At 39.1% G+C, this 18,183-nt stretch overlaps 1 protein-coding gene across 20 annotated transcripts in view; it reads right to left on the bottom strand.

The window, feature by feature from the left end:
• SOX6 (SRY-box transcription factor 6) overlaps positions 1-18,183 on the bottom strand; it is a 607,104-nt gene that overhangs the window by 517,787 nt on the left and 71,134 nt on the right. The window contains exon 1 of one of the 20 annotated variants that reach the window (XM_077321653.1): positions 1,731-1,809. The exons of the other annotated variants lie outside the window; for them this stretch is intronic. The gene's annotated coding sequence lies outside the window, so the exon portion shown is untranslated. Of the gene's footprint in view, positions 1-1,730; positions 1,810-18,183 lie in introns of those variants that run through there. 20 annotated transcript variants of the gene reach the window in all.

Genomic DNA, 18,183 nt, shown 5'->3' with positions numbered 1-18,183 from the left:
TTTCATTCGAGACATGGCTCACATCTGAAAACTGCTTTCAGTGTTCTAGCTCCATATTAGATCAAACAGATGTCTCTGATCATACATAGAGTTCTCTCCCTACTGAGGAACTGTAACCTTTTCAAATGTTTTTGAAGATTTCCCAGTCATACAATAACTTTTAAGGGAGTTTGTCTCAGTATTTATTATTTGTTTATTTGGGGTGTATTTATGCCACCTCGTCAGAGTCCAACTTGAGGCCACTTACAATTAAAATTACCATACTGCAAGACATTAAAAACAAGTCATTGGACATAAGTAGAAAGACAACTAGACATAAAAGAGAAGCAGACTAGTTGAAAGCTAGCAATTCTTAATTTTGGGGGGGGAAAAACCTGACTAACTCCCTAGGTAAAAAGAGGTGATTTGGCCTGGTGCTACAAGAAAGTTGAATGTCATGGCAGAAGAAATTCCAAAGGTGAGGTGGCACCATGGAAAATGGCTTGTCTCTAATTGCAATCCACATCATTCTGGAGGAAGGGGAATGAACAGCAGATCTTAACTAGGGGCCTGGATAGTGTGGGAGGACACAGTCCTTCAGGTATTTTAATATTTTAATATCTATACATCCCAGCTAAGCACCCACAACAGTTATCTAGGAACAGGCCAAGTAGATAAGGTACTCCTGGACTCAGGCCTGCTTCTTCAGAAGTCTGAAGGTATTGACAATAATGCTCCCTGTCCCCTTAAATCAAATAAGCAGGCTCTCTTCCCTTCCCAAGTCTGACCTTGACATTGTGGATTAGAATTTTATAATTTCAAGGTTTGACTGCTGTAGTAGATAGGATTACCAGCCCTTCACAGACAACTGGCAGAAGATATGGGAGGAAGAAACTGAGTAAATCAGCATTGCTCAATGGCAATATACCTTCTCAGTGAAGACTCAGAAGTGATATCACCATGCTATGTCACACTTCCTCCATAGGGGTGTCCTACAGTGTCACCGTGTTGAACAACAATGATTCTATTCCCCATTCACATACACAGTGCTGCAATGAATGCCAACAGGGCAGCAGGGGAGCAGTGGCAGGGGGCTGCCTGCCAACAGCAAGCAAATGGCATCCCTAATAGCGCATTCTTCATGGGTCAACACATTGCTGACAGGTGAGGCAATTAGGAAATCAGGCTAGCTTACAAGCAGAGTCTGAATACCATCTGGGTGGAGTTCTTTTTCTTCCCTGCTTACATGGGCATGGCCGGTAGCTTTCAAGTTGGGGATTGCATTGGCCAGCCTAGTGAATCTACCCTCAAATATATGCATGTTCAAAATTTATTTTTTAATTGTTTGTATTTTGGGACTTTCTGTTAGAAGCTTTAGATATGCTTGGAGTGAAAAGCAGAATAAAAATGCCTAAAAAGTAAATTAAACTTCCAAGTTGAATTCAGATGAACAACTGGGGGTAGAATGGAGACAGTAGCTTTATCTGCACTCATCAGGAACCATCTTCCTGAGGTTTGAAAAGCCACATCATTTTTGTATTTACAAAAAAGCTGTCATTAAGTTGTGAGTGGATTGTTTTTGTCTTCAGTTATTTACGTTATTTGCATTTGTGTTCATTAATATTTTTTCAATTACTTTGAGTTAATTGGAAAGTACTGTAATATATACATAAATATCTGTATATATGAACAGGTGGAAGGCAGCAAGACTCTCTTAATCTCCACAGATTAATATTTTAGAAATGACTTACTCTTTCCTTGCTTATAAGGGTTGATGGGATGATGTACCTCCAAGGCCTCCTGCAGACACCCTGTGTCGCCCACTCCCACTCTGATGGCAGGAGGGATGGCAGGAGGGATGGCAGGAGGGATACAATTAAAATGTCATAGTGGCATGCATTGTGACATCACTTCTAGGGAAAACCCAAACATGTTGGGCATTAGTAGGATTCACTGGAAAATCTATAATTTTACCAGAGAGTTTCAACAATTCCAAAAACTGCAATGAGTCCCAGGTGTTCCTGCCTCCCAAGCTCCTATTGGTTGCTTACAAAATATTCAGATTCCTCATTCATCTCATCTCAGTTCATATATAAAAGTCTAGTTGCCGTATCATATAAGAGGTGATACGATAACCATCTTCAAATATTTGAAAAGCTGTCATATAGAACAGTGGTCCCCAACCTATTTATCACCGGGGACCACTCAACGCTTGACAATTTTACTGAGGCCTGGGGGGGGTAGTTTACTCCTCTACTCTCAATCACTGCCCTAACGCTCTCTGATCGCTATGGTAATGTTTAAACATCCCTTCAAAATAAGATACAGACACGCCACAACAATGAACATAAGGAATGTTTTATTTTCATGGAAATTTTAACTCAGGACAATGACAAATCAATGGGAACCCTGAGCTTGTTTCTCTGCAACGAGATAGTCCCATCTGGGAGTGATGGGAGAAAATGACACCCGAAGTGTGTTGTAAAGGGCCGGGGGGATGAAGTAAAGGACCGGGGGGGGGAGAAGGCATCCTTCGGGGCCCACCTCCAATTAGTCGAAGGACCACATGTGGTCGGCGTCCCACAGGTTGGGGATCGCTAATATAGAAGATGGAGCAGAGTTGTTTTCTGTTGCCCCAGAGGGTCGGACCAAAACCAATGGGTTGAAATGAATTCAAAATAATTTTTGGCTAAGTATTTGGAAGAAGTTCCTGACAGTTAGAGTGGTTCCTCAGTGGAACAGGCTTCCTCAGGAGCTGGTGTGTTCTCATACTTTGGAAGTTTTTAAGCAGAGACTAGATGACTATCTGACAGAAATGCTGATTTTATGAACTTAAGAAGATTGTGAGTGGGTGAGCAGGAAGGGATGTGCCAGTGCTTGTCTCTTGTGGCCATTCCTTGCATACTCAGGACTATTGCTAATCACCACTGTGGGATGCTAGGTGAATATACTCCAGGCCAGGCTGAATTCTGGAGGTGTTTTTTTGGGGGGGAGGGATCACTTGGTCATGAAATTGGGGTCACTGTGGGCAGGCAGGTAGTTATGAATTTCTGGCATTATACAGGGGTTTGGATTAGATGACCCTGGAGGTCGCTTCTAACTCTATGATTCTATTATATGAGGTAGGCAACCCGAACACAAGTTCTAGTCCTTAAGACACACTAAAATACTGCTAACAATGTGGTTAAATATCAGTAAAATAGCCAAAGACTGTAGTTGAAGCAGTTCACTTGAAAACATTGACTAATATTTCTTATTCATATGAACTTTTAAAAAGATTTTAGGAACAATATGATTATGCAAGTTTCTAGAAAGTAAAAAAAATTACGCTAATTTTATGTATCCTAATCTTGCAGGGATATCAAAACATCCAAATAATATTTTAACTAATTCCTAGGCAATATAAAATTCAGATTCAGCTTGATAAAGGAACTGCATTCTCTATGGTAATGAAAATTCATTTCACCCACTGATTGTTATATTAAAACGAGATACAAGTAGCAGTTTGACTAGGAAGACTGCACTACCATATTCAAGCCTATAATTTAACATGCATTTAACCTTCTGTAATGAATTTTATATAGAATTAAACTGAATTCTTCACTTTGGTGTACTTAAAATCCACTATAGTGTTATCTTCAAAAGCCTATATTACCTTCTGTTTTAAACAAAACTGCAACAATTTCCAAATACTGGTTGAACTTGACAATTAATTATATGGCTAATCACTTTGGCCACAATGGCATTGGAAAAAATTGTTCCATGGTATATGCATGGATTCAGTTCTAACACTGAGTAGAGTAGGAATCAGCATTGGGAATTTTCTGACTTGTACAAAGTACTAAGATACCCACTGAGAGTGAAAAGAACCTATAAACAATTTGTTTCATCTTAGCATTCCTTTCCAAATGTCATTTCAGCCAATAAAACCTAAAGTTTATTCATGCTGAGTATTATAGTCAATTAAATAGTGGAGAAGAACCCATCTGATTATTAGTAAAGGCAACTTCCAGCTACTAGAATAAGAAGAGACACTCAGAATTTATCCATCAGTGCTGTGCGTGGCTATCAAGCCTCAATTTTAGTTTGTCTTTTTCTCACCCTTCATTCAGTTTCTTTCTGCTATTCTCAGTGGGCCAAGCAACAACATTTCTAACCATTATCACATCCAAAAGAGAGAGAGCAAGATGTCTTAATAGAACAACACCTAATCCTATTGACTGAGAAAATAGTTTTCCCAAAGAAAATCTCTACCTTGCCCGAGATATGGCTATTAATCAAGACCTCAAAGATCCTGCTCAGTTATCAAACACACACACAAACCGTTCTCATATTAGTCTTCTCTATGAACAGCTGAAACCATTTCAGTAATGGGATTAGTATGAATTGCATATTTTAACATTTTTATTACTTAGCTTACATACCGCCTTCTTTGCAAGCAGGCTCTGGGCAGTTTACAGCAATGGTTGGAATTAATTCATAAAACAAAACATCATAAGAAACTAAAACTAACAAGGCCCCCTATCCCCCTGCCATCTTCAGTCTGACTTGCCGAATTGACTGTAAGCAAGGTAACATATATCAAGCAAGAATACAAGAGATAAAAGCTCATATTCAACAGTTAATCATGACTGTCTCCAGGACACAACCCGTTTCTGTATGAATACCTCCCATGCCTTAATTTTTTAAAGAAATGTTTCCAGTTCTTTTGAACATTTTACCCCTCCCCTTTTCTAAAACATTACAGATCTGACTGCTCACTTTTCCCTTCCCCTTGAAATCCAGCCAACATTTTTGTATTTTTGACCAAAGCATCTTACCCTATAAATGAGCCAAACGCTGTCCCCATATATGATTACCTTGCCTTGTACTCTCTGAAGGCCTCTGTCCCATCCATGTTTATGTCACTTCAGAAAGCTGAATCATGTCACATGTCTCCATTGCTCTTTCCTTTGGACTACTTCTGAATTATTTGCTGCCTGGACGCTTGGACCCTTGTCTTGGTAACTGAACTCTTGCCAAATATGCAAAGATAACTACACCTCCTACTTCAGCTCTTTGCTCTGCTAATTCTCCAACTGAACTGCCTGGATAATGCCCCTCAATAAAACCCTTGTTTCTGATTTCACCCTCAGTATTCCTTCCAGATTTATGAAGGTGCCCTGCCACTTTCTTAAACATCATGTTATTTAGTTGAGTCACTGCCCAGTTTGGCATTTTTCCTTTAAGCAAGGTGTAAAACTAGCATCTTTGCTTAGCATAGGAGTGAAACAGAGAGGAGTTTTCTTCCTTATGGTTAGATTTAGTGTGGATTTGAGGCAAACTAGAAAGCAGACCATTTGCATACTGTCTTGTAGTATGCATTTCTCTCCCTAACCGCACATGGAAATGAGTGGTACTGCAGGACTGGTAGCTACATATAAACGTTTTTTTCAAATTAATGGTACTTTAATTTATAATTAAAAGAAATAATGTGCTACACTAGAGAGGCAGAAGCGATATATGTGAACCACCAGGAGAACAAGATTATCTAGCCTTAACATACAAGATATTCCTCTGTTCTGTTGAGTGAGTCATTATTTGCAGCTATTCATAGCAGCCAAAGGACTCAGTAACAAAGAATCAAACCAACTAAACAAGAAGACAGAAATGGAGCCAGTAAAAAAAAAGCAAGCTTTTCAAGAGACCTAGTATCACCACCATTCTGATTATCCATAGTGGTACTATCTGGATTTTTTTACTCGTATGGGCTACTCCTGCATAGAAGAATATGGAGCTTTCTTTACTTTTCGGCATATACAGAGTCACAAGCATGCTCAAGACTTTTCATGTTTGCAACTTCTCTAGTCCTGATGCATGGAGATTAGAATACTCTAAACCTTGATTTTTCTGGAACAACTTTTTACAAAGACATGGTTCTCAGTATTAAAAGGACAGTTGTCCTACATTCATTTCCTTTCTTCTGTTGGACTGGACCCAGTTCAGCAAAGCTCAGTATCTGCCGAGCCTTAGATGAATATACAAAATCCATGGATACTGCCCCGGAAGCACATCCCCCATAGCAATTCTCTCTCTCTCTCTCTCTCTCTCTCTCTCTCTCTCACTCACACACACACACACACACACACACAGAGCACACCAACATAGACTGGTTTCTTGTATGAGATGCAACCTATATAACCTCTGTTTATGCTAATATCCAGAAACAAACACAGCATCTTGGAGTAATTTCTCACTGTTGTATTATTTGCTGTGCAACTCCACTCCTGCTTCCCTGCTCTTGGTTTAAATTTAAGTTTGGAATCTCTTTATCTAGAATGATAGATGCAATCCTAATCGCCTACATAGAGTTGTCAATCCATAGGTCACTTGGGGGGGGGAGTTGCTGCCTGATGCAGTGTCCATCTGGTTCAATTTTATGTCACTTGAGGACATCTTGATGTTTCTCAAGGATTACTAGGAGAAAGGGCTAAGAGCCAGAACACTGAAACAAATCTGACAGGTGCTAGCAATGACTAGCATTTTGGCCAGTAAGAAACCCAAGAAAATCTTTTTGTCTATCTTTACATAAAGATACATTCAGATGTTTCTGAATGAAAGCTCCCTGATCCCTTTGTCCATGGTTTAAGTGCCTTCAGTCACCAGAATAAGGATAGAGCATCAAACATGAGGATATATTTACAACAGTAAGATACATTTTTATGGTGCAGTTCTTAAAATAGAACTCTTAACACACTGGCCTGTGTTCATCTACAGTAGTTACTCCAGCATAAAACAGTATGGTTTATGAACAGACTCCTCTGCCTTGTTTCAAACTGCATCAAACAAAACACAGGCAAACTACAAACTGGCCTGGCTTTGAACAGATGACACAATATATGTATTTTTTTGCTTTTTACAATGTATATTTTTAAACATATTCCAAAAATGATGGTGCCATTCCCTCTCTTGGTAGCAGTATATCAACATGAGGCATAAAAGTGCTTATTGGGGCCACAGAAAACTGGAATTGAGATTTTTAAGATCACTTTACGGTGGACAGACATTGAATTCCTAATAAACCATGTAAGAACTGCCACACATATTTCCAAAAGCAAACCAGAAACCAAGGTTTTAAATCACAGGATGCAAACAAAGTGATCTGGTGCATGTCATTAACTGACTTTGGATACCTGCAGGTGTCAGCCTCTACTGCCACCCAGAGAAGGAAGCCAGACGGCCAAACCAAGGATGGCGCTGTCGCTCAACATCCACCTTAGCCAAGGAAGCCCTCATCGTGAGGAGTCCAGTGCACAAGCTTGAAAAAAAAATGCAAAATGGATCTGCCCCATGCATCACAAGTGACAGGATACACTGAACAAAGAATACTGTACAATTTGATAAACTATTACAATAATACAGGGTGGGAAGGGTGGAGAAGCTGGAGAAGAAGAGGGTGAACCAGAAATGGCCGTGTACATTGTTTCATATTCTAATACAGCCTCTTTTTTTGAAGCTAGTAAGATTTATTAAGAAAAAATAAGAAAGGAGATATCTTCAAAGTGGAAGCATAAGGAGCTCCTACATTGGAAGAAGATGCAGCCATTGAAAGACCACTGTGTAAACATATCCATGCAAGACTTGACCTGGCCTACTTGGACAACTCTAATACAGCCTTTTTCATCAATGCCATGAATGCTAATCATCTAATCATACCAAAAGTGTCCAAAATGAATACTTTATAGTATTTAAAGGCCATCAGCTCAAAGTTCCATGGGAGAATCTCTGAAGAGGCTCCAAGGCTCAATTCCCCACTGGTCATTATCAATATGATTGGATGATTAGCATTAATGACATAGTTACAAATAGGTTAAGATTTTTTGACATAAAACTGTTTTATATTGCAAAAGGTAGAAATTCTTTTACATTTCATTTTGTTATGGTTGTCTCTATAATATCATTGATGATTGATTGTTTGTATTATAGGTTTCTGCCACTGATCAAAAATATTATTTTTGAAAACAGGCTTATATGAATATCCAGAATCCATTTTGGCTATATGTTCTCTGTACAACAATGACTTAAGAGATTGCAGACAATTAAATCTCTGTTGTTAAGCTCGCATTTTTTCTGTTTCCTCAGCTTCAGAAGGCCAGACATCACCAGCCAAACAACAAACTGTGCTAGCCAAGTCCAGTGAAAGCAAGGTTTGGAGGTGGGGTCTCAAATGGGTACAATGACTCCGAGTCCATCAAAGTTGCCATTTTTGCTTGAGGAGCTGATCTTTATACTCTGGAAATGAGCAGCAGTGGTGGAGATTAAATGGGGGTGGTGTAGTATGGATGTGTCCCAGCTGGCAATGGACGGGGCAGCCCTTAACAACAACTGTTTTCTAGAACCCACTGAATTTTTTGGCACAACAAGTAACTGAATAAATCTGAAACACAAAAGTATCACATGCTCCAGTGACAGTTTTACTTGCTTTAATAGAAGACTATGTGCATTTTCCTATAAGTACCTTGTATATAATTGGTTAATGCCAACAAGCATGCTACTGACAAAGAACTGAATCCATACAGTGCTTCCAACAAAAGATAACAGATTCAAGAAATATTGGTTTCTAATGTTAATGGGTAGCCTGACAGATTATAAACACTGGCAGTAATTTCATTTTGAAAGAAAGTTAAACAAAAACATGGAAGATTTTCCATGTGTGTAGCATATGTTAAAAATATACGTGTAAGAACTATAACTGCATTCATTATTTTTGTGCTATCTTTGTCTTTCACAGATTTGCATAGTTTCCTGATTGTATATGTTTGGGAGAAATATAAAACTACAAGTTTTAAAAGTCACGTCTTCTGACAAATAGGAATCCCAATATACCATAAAAATATGTAAAGACACATGCTAAAAAATTCACAGTGATCTCATTTGAAAAAAAATAAATTTCATTTACACCTGCTTAGATTCTAAATGAGCAACATTCACGACAAAATGAAGTTTTTGTGGTTACAATATATTTAAAGGTAAAGGTAAAGGTATCCCTTGTGCAAGCACCGAGTCATGTCTGACCCTTGGGGTGACGCCCTCTAGCGTTTTCATGGCAGACTCAATACAGGGTGGTTTGCCAGTGCCTTCCCCAGTCATTACCGTTTACCCCCCAGCAAGCTGGGTACTCATTTTACCGACCTCGGAAGGATGGAAGGTTGAGTCAACCTTGAGCCAGCTGCTGGGATTGAACTCCCAGCCTCATGGGCAGACAGCTTCAGACAGCATTTCTGCTGCTTAGCACTCTGTGCCACAAGAGGCTCTTACAATATATTTAGTCCCATTTACATTAATAACACTAACATTAATGCTGTGCGTGGCTGCATCTGAATTGGCTGCGCACCTTCCCCCCCATGGTGAGGTGCTGGTTGCGGCGGCCTGGAATGGCCGATTCGGACACAGCAGCGCACAACCCTATTTGACATAAATGAATCTAGCTTAAACCCAATTTGCAGATTAGCTTTGTAAAACTAATATATTCATCTATCAAAAAAGCAAACAGAATTTCAACTCGTTGCAATCAACAGTAATATATATATATATATATATATAGAGAGAGAGAGAGAGAGAGAGAATATTTTTATGATATAAAATTATACATGCACATATCCATTAAAGGATAAAATTGAATACAATTTTAACCAGTCAAAACATAATTAATTTGATAAAGGAAAATTTTAGTTTGAAGGAATCAAAAGAAAATAATACCTTATTAAGCCCCATATGACTTCCAAGTTCAGCCTTTTAGAAAATTAACTCTCTCAAAATAAACCCAAAAAAACTTAGTAGGCCAAATCCACTTCCTAAATGAAGGCATTTCATTCACTTTAAACCCTTCAAGGGGATCATCTCAGGAGTGCAAGTATCATTTTGAAAAACACAGGCATTACTGCAGTGCTCCCCCATCTCCCATCCTGTTTTAATGCCATCTATGAGAGGCATGTATATGATCTGCTGTTTAGACCAGACGTTTTCAACCAGGAATTCATGAAACCCTGGGGTTTCTTGATGACCCTAGAAAGGTTTCACAAATGGGTGGAAATTAATTATATTGTAATATATGTTTAAAATTTGTTAAGCATTTATTGGGTGATATGACCATATATGGTCATGTTGGCCAGTTTTTTCTCCCCAAAAAATGGCTAATAATGGGCCTGGAGGGGATGGGAAATAGAGGGACCCCAGGTGGGCGTGTACATAGCTATGTTTCCCAACTATATAATGCATGATTGCACCACTTCTGGGGTTTCTTGGAGCCTGTAAAATGTTTTTACTACATAGCAAATGTTTTTACTCAATGGTTAAAAAGTTGAGAAAGGCTGGCTTAGGCAGTTCTACTATCAGAGTTTCAAGGGGGGGGGCTTTGTTTGGAAACATTATGGTCACATTTCCCTCCCTTACATAGTGGAGTTGCTACAGCAACGTTTAGGACAACAGCCTATTGCCAAAACATTCTCTGATATTTAGTTGCCAATTTACCAAGAATTCCACATACTGGGGGGAAAATTACACAAGAACAGAAATACACACTTGAGTCTTTTGCAAATATGACATCAGCAAATCAGATGGTGTCATGACTTGATTCTTGATGCCAGTTTGGTCACTGTTCTCCATACATTTAAGATGATTCAGAGCCTAGTGGCTCAATGTTACTAGCCAAAACAAACTACTTAGTGCTAAAATTATCTTAACTTCATGACATCTAGTTCCTTCAGTAAAACCACCAGAGTACCAAAACCAATAAGAGCCCCCCAAAAATCACAAAACATACATTCAAAGAAGAAGCCACTGAACTACTCAAATTTGTTTTTTCAGTATCCATGAGTGTGTTTAGTAGACCACATAGAGCCTAGGGACACCAGAAATGCTAGTAGGGAAACAGAGAGAATTTGAAATGTATCTGAAAGAGAATTCAAATTGCAAGTTTCTGCACCAACTCATTGAATGGCAATGGGTTTACACTTCCAGATGCGCCGTACAATAAACTGTATATATGAGCTTTCATCCTAGACAGGTAGTAATGGTAATCTGTTACAAATAAAAAGTATTCTGCATCAGCTTTCATGTCCTAAAATCCACTTCATCAGATGTACAAATTGTGTGCTCACTTGGTAGAGAGAAAAAAATTGTAAAAGTGTTTAAAGTTTGCATGGAACTGTATCTTGTATTTCAATGTCTTTTAATGTTTTTTAAGCCTACATCCTTAGTACTTAAATCAGTGACTATTTTATACCGCAACAAATCCTTTGTGCCCATCATTGTTTCTATGAATAAAATAGTTAACTAAATGTACAAGGATGCTGGTCTTCATCAGAATATCCTATCACTACAACTATGGGAACTTCAAATGCTAGAAACAGATACCAATTATAGGCTTCCATTTCGTACCCACTATATAAAATATTCACAGCCCAAATATCACCAAGTGTTATATAACACGTTCAAAAGTCCAGAGAGCAAATACAGCCAACCTTAGCATAATGCACATCCAGTTTTGTCATGGATTTGAAGATGCCGACTCGCCAAGTATCTCAAAGACTTCTGGAAACTAAAAATTTAACAGTATTTTGTTAATTAAGAACGAATACAGAATATGTTATTGTGTACATAACTCAATGCCCTGAGACAAGCAGCTTAAAAATATAGAATATTCTAATTCTAATTGTTACTAAAATATGCCTTAATAAGTCTGTAGGCATTTGTTTTTGAAACCAGAATGTCTACTGAGTAGGACAATTCCATACTGTAGAATTGCTATGAGAAATGCTAGCAAAGGCAGCAAAAACAAAAGACTGATTAGGCTAAATGCAAATAATTCTGGAGTTTCTTAGTGAGCAAAGAACTTTCTAGGGTATGTTTTTAGAAAATACATTTGGATGTTAAGCTATTGTAGTTTATAGGATTTGCACTAGCCTCTCCTTTGATATTTCAAACACCTCAACAGGACAACTGCATATTTTTTCACATACTCTGTAAAGGTGTGGATTAATTTATTGCAAAGCAAGAAACCAAAACAATTCTACCTAGCACCTATAAATTACTGTATCCTAACTTTGGTCAACATAGTCAGAAAGGGTATATTGGCTGCAATAATATATACAGAAAGACAGATACCGAGTAGAAATAAAGAAGGAGCTCATGTGGGAGAGACTGTTCTAAAGTTATATTAGGCAAGCTTATATGGGCTGCTGCCCAGAAAGTGTTAGACTTGCAATAAAATAAAGTCCAAAGGCACTCTGCCTTGCACTTTCATACCCTTCCTATAAACATCTAATCATTCACAAGCAGCCAAATGAAACTGAAGAGTAACTAGTAGAAGAGAAGGCTGGAAGGACTTTTAGAAAAGCCAAAGGAGAAAATGCTCTGCAAACATCCAACAAAACAGAGTAAGATTTCCTGGTTGAGGGCCTATAGGGGGAAGTAAGTATCTCAGCAACTCTGTTGGAATAAACCCCCATTGCAACAACCACTGACATGCACTTTGTAAACACCCTAGGGAACATCACCAAGCCAAAGGTTAATACTTATACTAAAAAAAGTTGAACCTGCACTGAAATGCAACTTCTTACTGATCTGATTAATGGCAATATGAAAGTATATGTCCTTCAAGTCAATTACAGCAAACCATGAACCTGGTTCCAAAAACGTTAGCAATCATATGAAATCTGGGAACATAAACGTCTTCAGTTCTCTGAGGTCCAGGATAGGCGTATTCCCGCCATCATTTTTGTATATTAAAAATATAAATAATAGAAACTAGACAAAATCTCTGACCGGAACAAACTAAATAACACCACTTTAAAGAGATACAAAACCTCAAGTTGTAATGTTAAGGGAACAACAGTAGTATTAAACTGGAGTGAACAATCAGGAAGCAGTGACTTTAAGGATGGGTAACACCCACTGCTGTGGACATCATCCAGGGATGATGAATGATATTCTCTCAAACATAGGCAAAAGCAGCCAATTGGAATGCAAACTGGGATGCAAACATGGGAATTCAGAAGAGTTGTTTTTTATATGCCGCTTTTCTCTACCAGGAGTCTCAAAGCAGCTTACAATTGCCTTCCCTTTCTTCTCCCCATAACAGATACCCTGTGAGGCTGAGAGAGCTCTGATATTGCTGCTTGGTCAGCACAGCTTAGTGCTGTGATGAGCTCAAGGTCATCCAGCTCGGTGTATGTAGATAAGCATGGAATCAAACCTGGCTTGCCAGATTAGAAGTCTGTGCTCCTATTTATTTATTTGTTTGTTTGTTTATTTATAGAATCATAGAATCATAGAGTTGGAAGGGGCCATACAGGCCATCTAGTCCAACCCCCCGCTCAACGCAGGATTAGCCCTAAGCATCCTAAAGCATCCAAGAAAAGTGTGTATCCAACCTTTGCTTGAGGACTGCCAGTGAGGGGGAGCTCACCACCTCCTTAGGCAGCCTATTCCACTGCTGAACTACTCTGACTGTGAAATTTGATTTCTTTACTGCCACTTGCCATAGCCTCGCGGTGGTTTACACATACAATTCTAAAACAATAAAACCCCAATAAAATCTCCATTAAAATAACAATCACAATAACAATCCTAACCACTACACCAAGCTGGCTCTTCGTAAGATTTCCCCTGCCCAGTAATTGGTAAGATTTTCCCCGTCCAGCAGGTTCTCTAAGGGAATCTGCTTGTCACATTGTTTTCCCTAGTGATTTTTGGGTTGTGGTGTAGATACCTAATCAGGCCTAAACAAAGTATTCTGATGCTACTGAGGCTGAGCTGTAGGGTTTGGGGTACTAGGATTGCCAAAAGTGCCTTGGGGAATAACATAGGTTGAAGTCCTGGGTGAGTAAACCAGTGATGCCAAGTGTCTTGGCCATCAACTTATTTTAAAGAATCTCTCCAGGACCTCTTCTTATCACCTGGAAGAGCACTGATATACTGTGAAATATGCTCTCAGAAGAACTTTTTATATCTGCCCAAAATGGCATTGCAGTTAAACATGAGAAGGGTTAGAACACCCGAGGAACAGATCTTCCTACTCAAGCTATCCATTTCCCACTCCTCTTTGTCCAAAGGTGATGTATGGATCTCCAACCAGATAGCATCACTGTCCAATAGGTTAACCACTTGGTAGGAAAACAAACATTCACACTCTTCCCCCTCCCCCACTTTGTACATGCTTTCAAGTTTCCTATTTGAGGGAGAAACAGAAGTCAATTTAGATCAAACTCTTTTAGCAATGTCTAGCATAGGAAAAGCTATAAGTCCTGAGGTGGCTTTATATAGGATCTTGAGGGTAGGATCTGATGGTTGTGGATCTGAGAAGAATTCTAACAATTTTCTATTCTGATAAGCTGTTCAGTATAGAAGCAAAGAGTTTCTGACAAATAGGTGTTAAGTGTCTAACAGCATCATCCAGGGATGGCTTCAACGGAGCAACTGACCACACCTCCAATGAACCCATGGGTTCTTCAGAGTTCTTCAGAACTTCCCTTATTTGGCAATAGAAATAACATCAGTGTCTCTTCAGCAAAATATGTTGGAGCTGGAGCCAAAGGAGCCAATAGGGCCTGCTTGGAATCAACATCAGGCTCTGGGGTCAAAGTTGGAGATTGGTAATATGGGAAATGCTGTTCCTAAGGCAAGTTAAGAGTCCAATATTTTGAAAACAGAGCCCAGAAGTATTGGGGGGACAGGACCCAGCCAAATGGAACCACAGAAGTGGACCAATCCAAAATTACAGATATCTTTCTCTTAACAGATGGTGGAACCACTTCAGGAGAAGATAGCTGGACTTATACAACTTTGTCAACCAATAACTGCAGACTTAGAAGCTACCCTCCAAATAGGTTGGTCTTTATCTAAGGTTCACAATGCCTTTTCCCAGTGAAAAGTTTTAAGACAATATGCCCTTCTGATTTGGTCATAGGAGTAAACTGGAGGTAAATAGCACAGGTTGCAAAGTTGTAGGGTTTACCCATGCAGCCACTGCTCATGGTCACCTGATGGGGCCATTTCCAGCCCACAGTCCCACACTTTGTAAATGCCATCTCAATACTGAAGTAAGAAGACTAACGTCACCAAAAAGCTTCCTGAGGAGAGTGAAGAAAACAGAATGAAAACAAAGAGCTACAGCGAGAAAGTCCTTTCTCCACGGGGACAAAGAGAGGAGTCCTCTCAAAGGACTGAGGAGGGAACACTCTCCCTACCTCCATCATTTGACGATTTGGGCAGGAAAATGCTGGTTTGTGCCAGAGAGGAGAGGGAGGAGAGGGAATGCTTCTGTACCCAAAGAAAGAAATAGAAATTTTGGGAATTCTCTTCTCTGTGGCTGGTCTAAACATGTGTGGCCCCATGTAGGACTGCACAGACGACACAAAGATTTACTAAATATTTTCCTGACTCTTCAAATTCCCATTATCCTTATTCATCAAGTTTTTTGGAAATTTTCATCATCTGTATAGTCCTTCATATAATTCCAGATTATGAAAATACTGGAAAGCTATAGAACTAACATATAACCAAAGTCTTGTAAAACCCCAATGTCACATGTAGAAGCTGTAAACATGTGACTACAAGTACAATGTCTAGCTGTATATCATCCAAAAGAGCATCTGTCTGTGCTATTGGCAGCTGCTTGCAAAAAATAAGCTGCATTTTGCATCCGTGTATGACTGAAAAGAGCTCATGGCAGTTTCCTTACTATCAAAACTTTAAAAACAGAATGATTACATAAAAATAGAAGAGTCAGAGCTGTGCCCAAAATAGAATGATGGTACCCAGACATATTCAAAAGTTGGGATCCAGAAATGAATATATTATCAGGGTAAAATACAGATAGATGCCTGAACATATCTGAATGCTGTTCCTGACATGACAAAACAATCCAGGCATTAACACTTTGCTTATGTAGCTTTGTAGTGAGCTTTTAGAATTTTCACTGAACTACTCAGTTTACAAATATGTCTTGTACAGCAAAGCATATTGCAAAATCAAGGCTGTGCTCATTTCCCACAGCAAGGCTAAATACACAATACTGAAAGAGACTGAAGGCCACAACTGAAGCCAATCACAATCTCACTTGCACCATCTCATCCTTGTGGATCTCATCATCCCCTGCTTGGCTCTGACCTCTTCGAGTGCACACTAATAATTACAAAAGAAACCTAAAACTGTTCATTTCAGCCACAGTCCCTTTTCTAAAATGGTTATGGCATTTTACTAAGTAGAAAAAAGATCATCGCTCTATCACTGTAAACAGCATTGCTTCACTGTGATGAACTTGCACAAACAAGATATGCTGGATGGAATGCAGAGAAGTTTAATCAAAAGGTTGCAGATTGGGGCTGCTACAACAACCTCTTTAGAAAAAAGTCACAATACAGAGGAGTGATGTCCATTCAGGATTTTTGCTTGTTTGATTGACTATCTGGACACGTTATGCCCCATACAGCTGCTATTTTATGAATAAAAAATGAGAATATCTTGTAGTCAATCCCAGCATTCTTGTTCATAATGATGAAATGTGCCCTCTTTTATATAATGGCTTTTACCATTTCCTGAAGGACTGTCCCGTCACATATCAATGCGTCCATGGGTTAATATCTGATGAAGCTAGGCTGATTTACATGCCTTTTCTCTCCCTGATCTGAGATTGATGCAGTACAGACTTTTTTCCCCCCAGCCACAGTACCAATGGTTTGGTGGCTTCTTCTCCAGGAAGTTCACCTAGCCTGTTCACTTCTTCATTCCAATAAACTAAAAGCTGGTTAATTCCAACAGGCTTTTGGAATAAAATTGAATAATATTATTCCACATTAGTTGTTTTATCTATAGCATAAATGGTTTCTTCCCTCATTTATCACTCTCAGTTCCTCCTTTTTATTACATTGTTAATCCCCTTAGGCCAAATTTTAGATTGCAAGTTCCTTGAAACAGGGACTTGTCATCTCTGATGGTATAAACAGAATTATATTTGTGCTATAATGGTGAGATATAAGTTTAATAAATAAATAAGAATTTCTGCTGTTGCATATACAGGTATATCAAATCTGTGCTTATGCCTACCGACAACGTTTGAAATATTGGTTTGTATCTGCTTGTGTTTCATAAATTACAACACAGTTTTTGGCTTTGTGATTGATAAAAAGCTATGGTTGGTTTTAAAAGAAATGAGTATGTCACAACATCTGAACGTTTAGATATACAACCTGTACTTGGGAGCAAGAGGCTGCTGTTAGGATAGAACATGGAGAAACAGAATGGCTTCCAGATGGCAAAAGTGTCAAACAAAGATTTTTTTTTTAAATCTCCTTGCCTATGCAGGACATATTTAAAAAGCTTGATTAGATTTAGATTAAGATAGAGGGAAAACTGGTGGAAGAAACATTAACAATTTGAAACACATAGATGATACTACATTACTTGCAATTAAAAGTGAAGACTTGAAACGACTCCTGATGAAGGTTAAAGCAGAAAGTGACAAAGAAGGATTAAAGGTGAACATCACAAAGACAAAAGAAATTATTAAAGTGGAATTATACAACTTTAAAGCAGATGATGAGAAAACTGAAATTATTCAAGATTTTCTATTCTTTGGTTCAATTTTTTCAAATCAAACAAAAGGAAGATTGCAACCATGAAATCAGAAGAGGATTAGGATGAGGAAGGGCAGCAATGAAGGAGCCAAAATGATTCTTAAGGGTAAGGATGTGACCCTAGTGACTGAGATCAAGAGAATTCATGCTATAATATTCTCCATTACTATGTATCAGTGTAAAGTTTGGACAATGAAGAAAGCTGAAAGGAAGAAAGTTGAATGTTGAAATGTAATGTTGACACTGATTGCCAAAAAGACAAATAAGTAGACTCTAGATTAACGATCCCCAACCTGTAGGCCACGGACCACATGTGGTCGACTAATTGGAGGTGTGCCGCGAAGGACACCTTCTCCCCCCCCCGGCCCTTTACTTCATCCCCTCCGGCCCTTTATGACACACTTCAGGTGTCATTGTCTCCCATCACTCCCAGATGGGACTATCTCGTTGCTAGGGTTGTGCGATTCGGCCGCTTCGGTGGCCGTTCCCTCCAGGCGCAGCCTGCGCCGCGCCATGGGGGGGGAGGGTGGTGCCGGCAGCGGCGTGACAGCCTGCGTGGTTGCGCCCACTGTCACACCGCTGCGGCACC

Source organism: Paroedura picta, chromosome 2 (genome assembly GCF_049243985.1).
Source record: "Paroedura picta isolate Pp20150507F chromosome 2, Ppicta_v3.0, whole genome shotgun sequence".
Classification (NCBI taxonomy): domain Eukaryota; kingdom Metazoa; phylum Chordata; class Lepidosauria; order Squamata; family Gekkonidae; genus Paroedura; species Paroedura picta.
The sequence above is the reverse complement of the archived record's forward strand: the minus strand, read 5'-3'. Positions and strand labels throughout refer to the sequence as shown.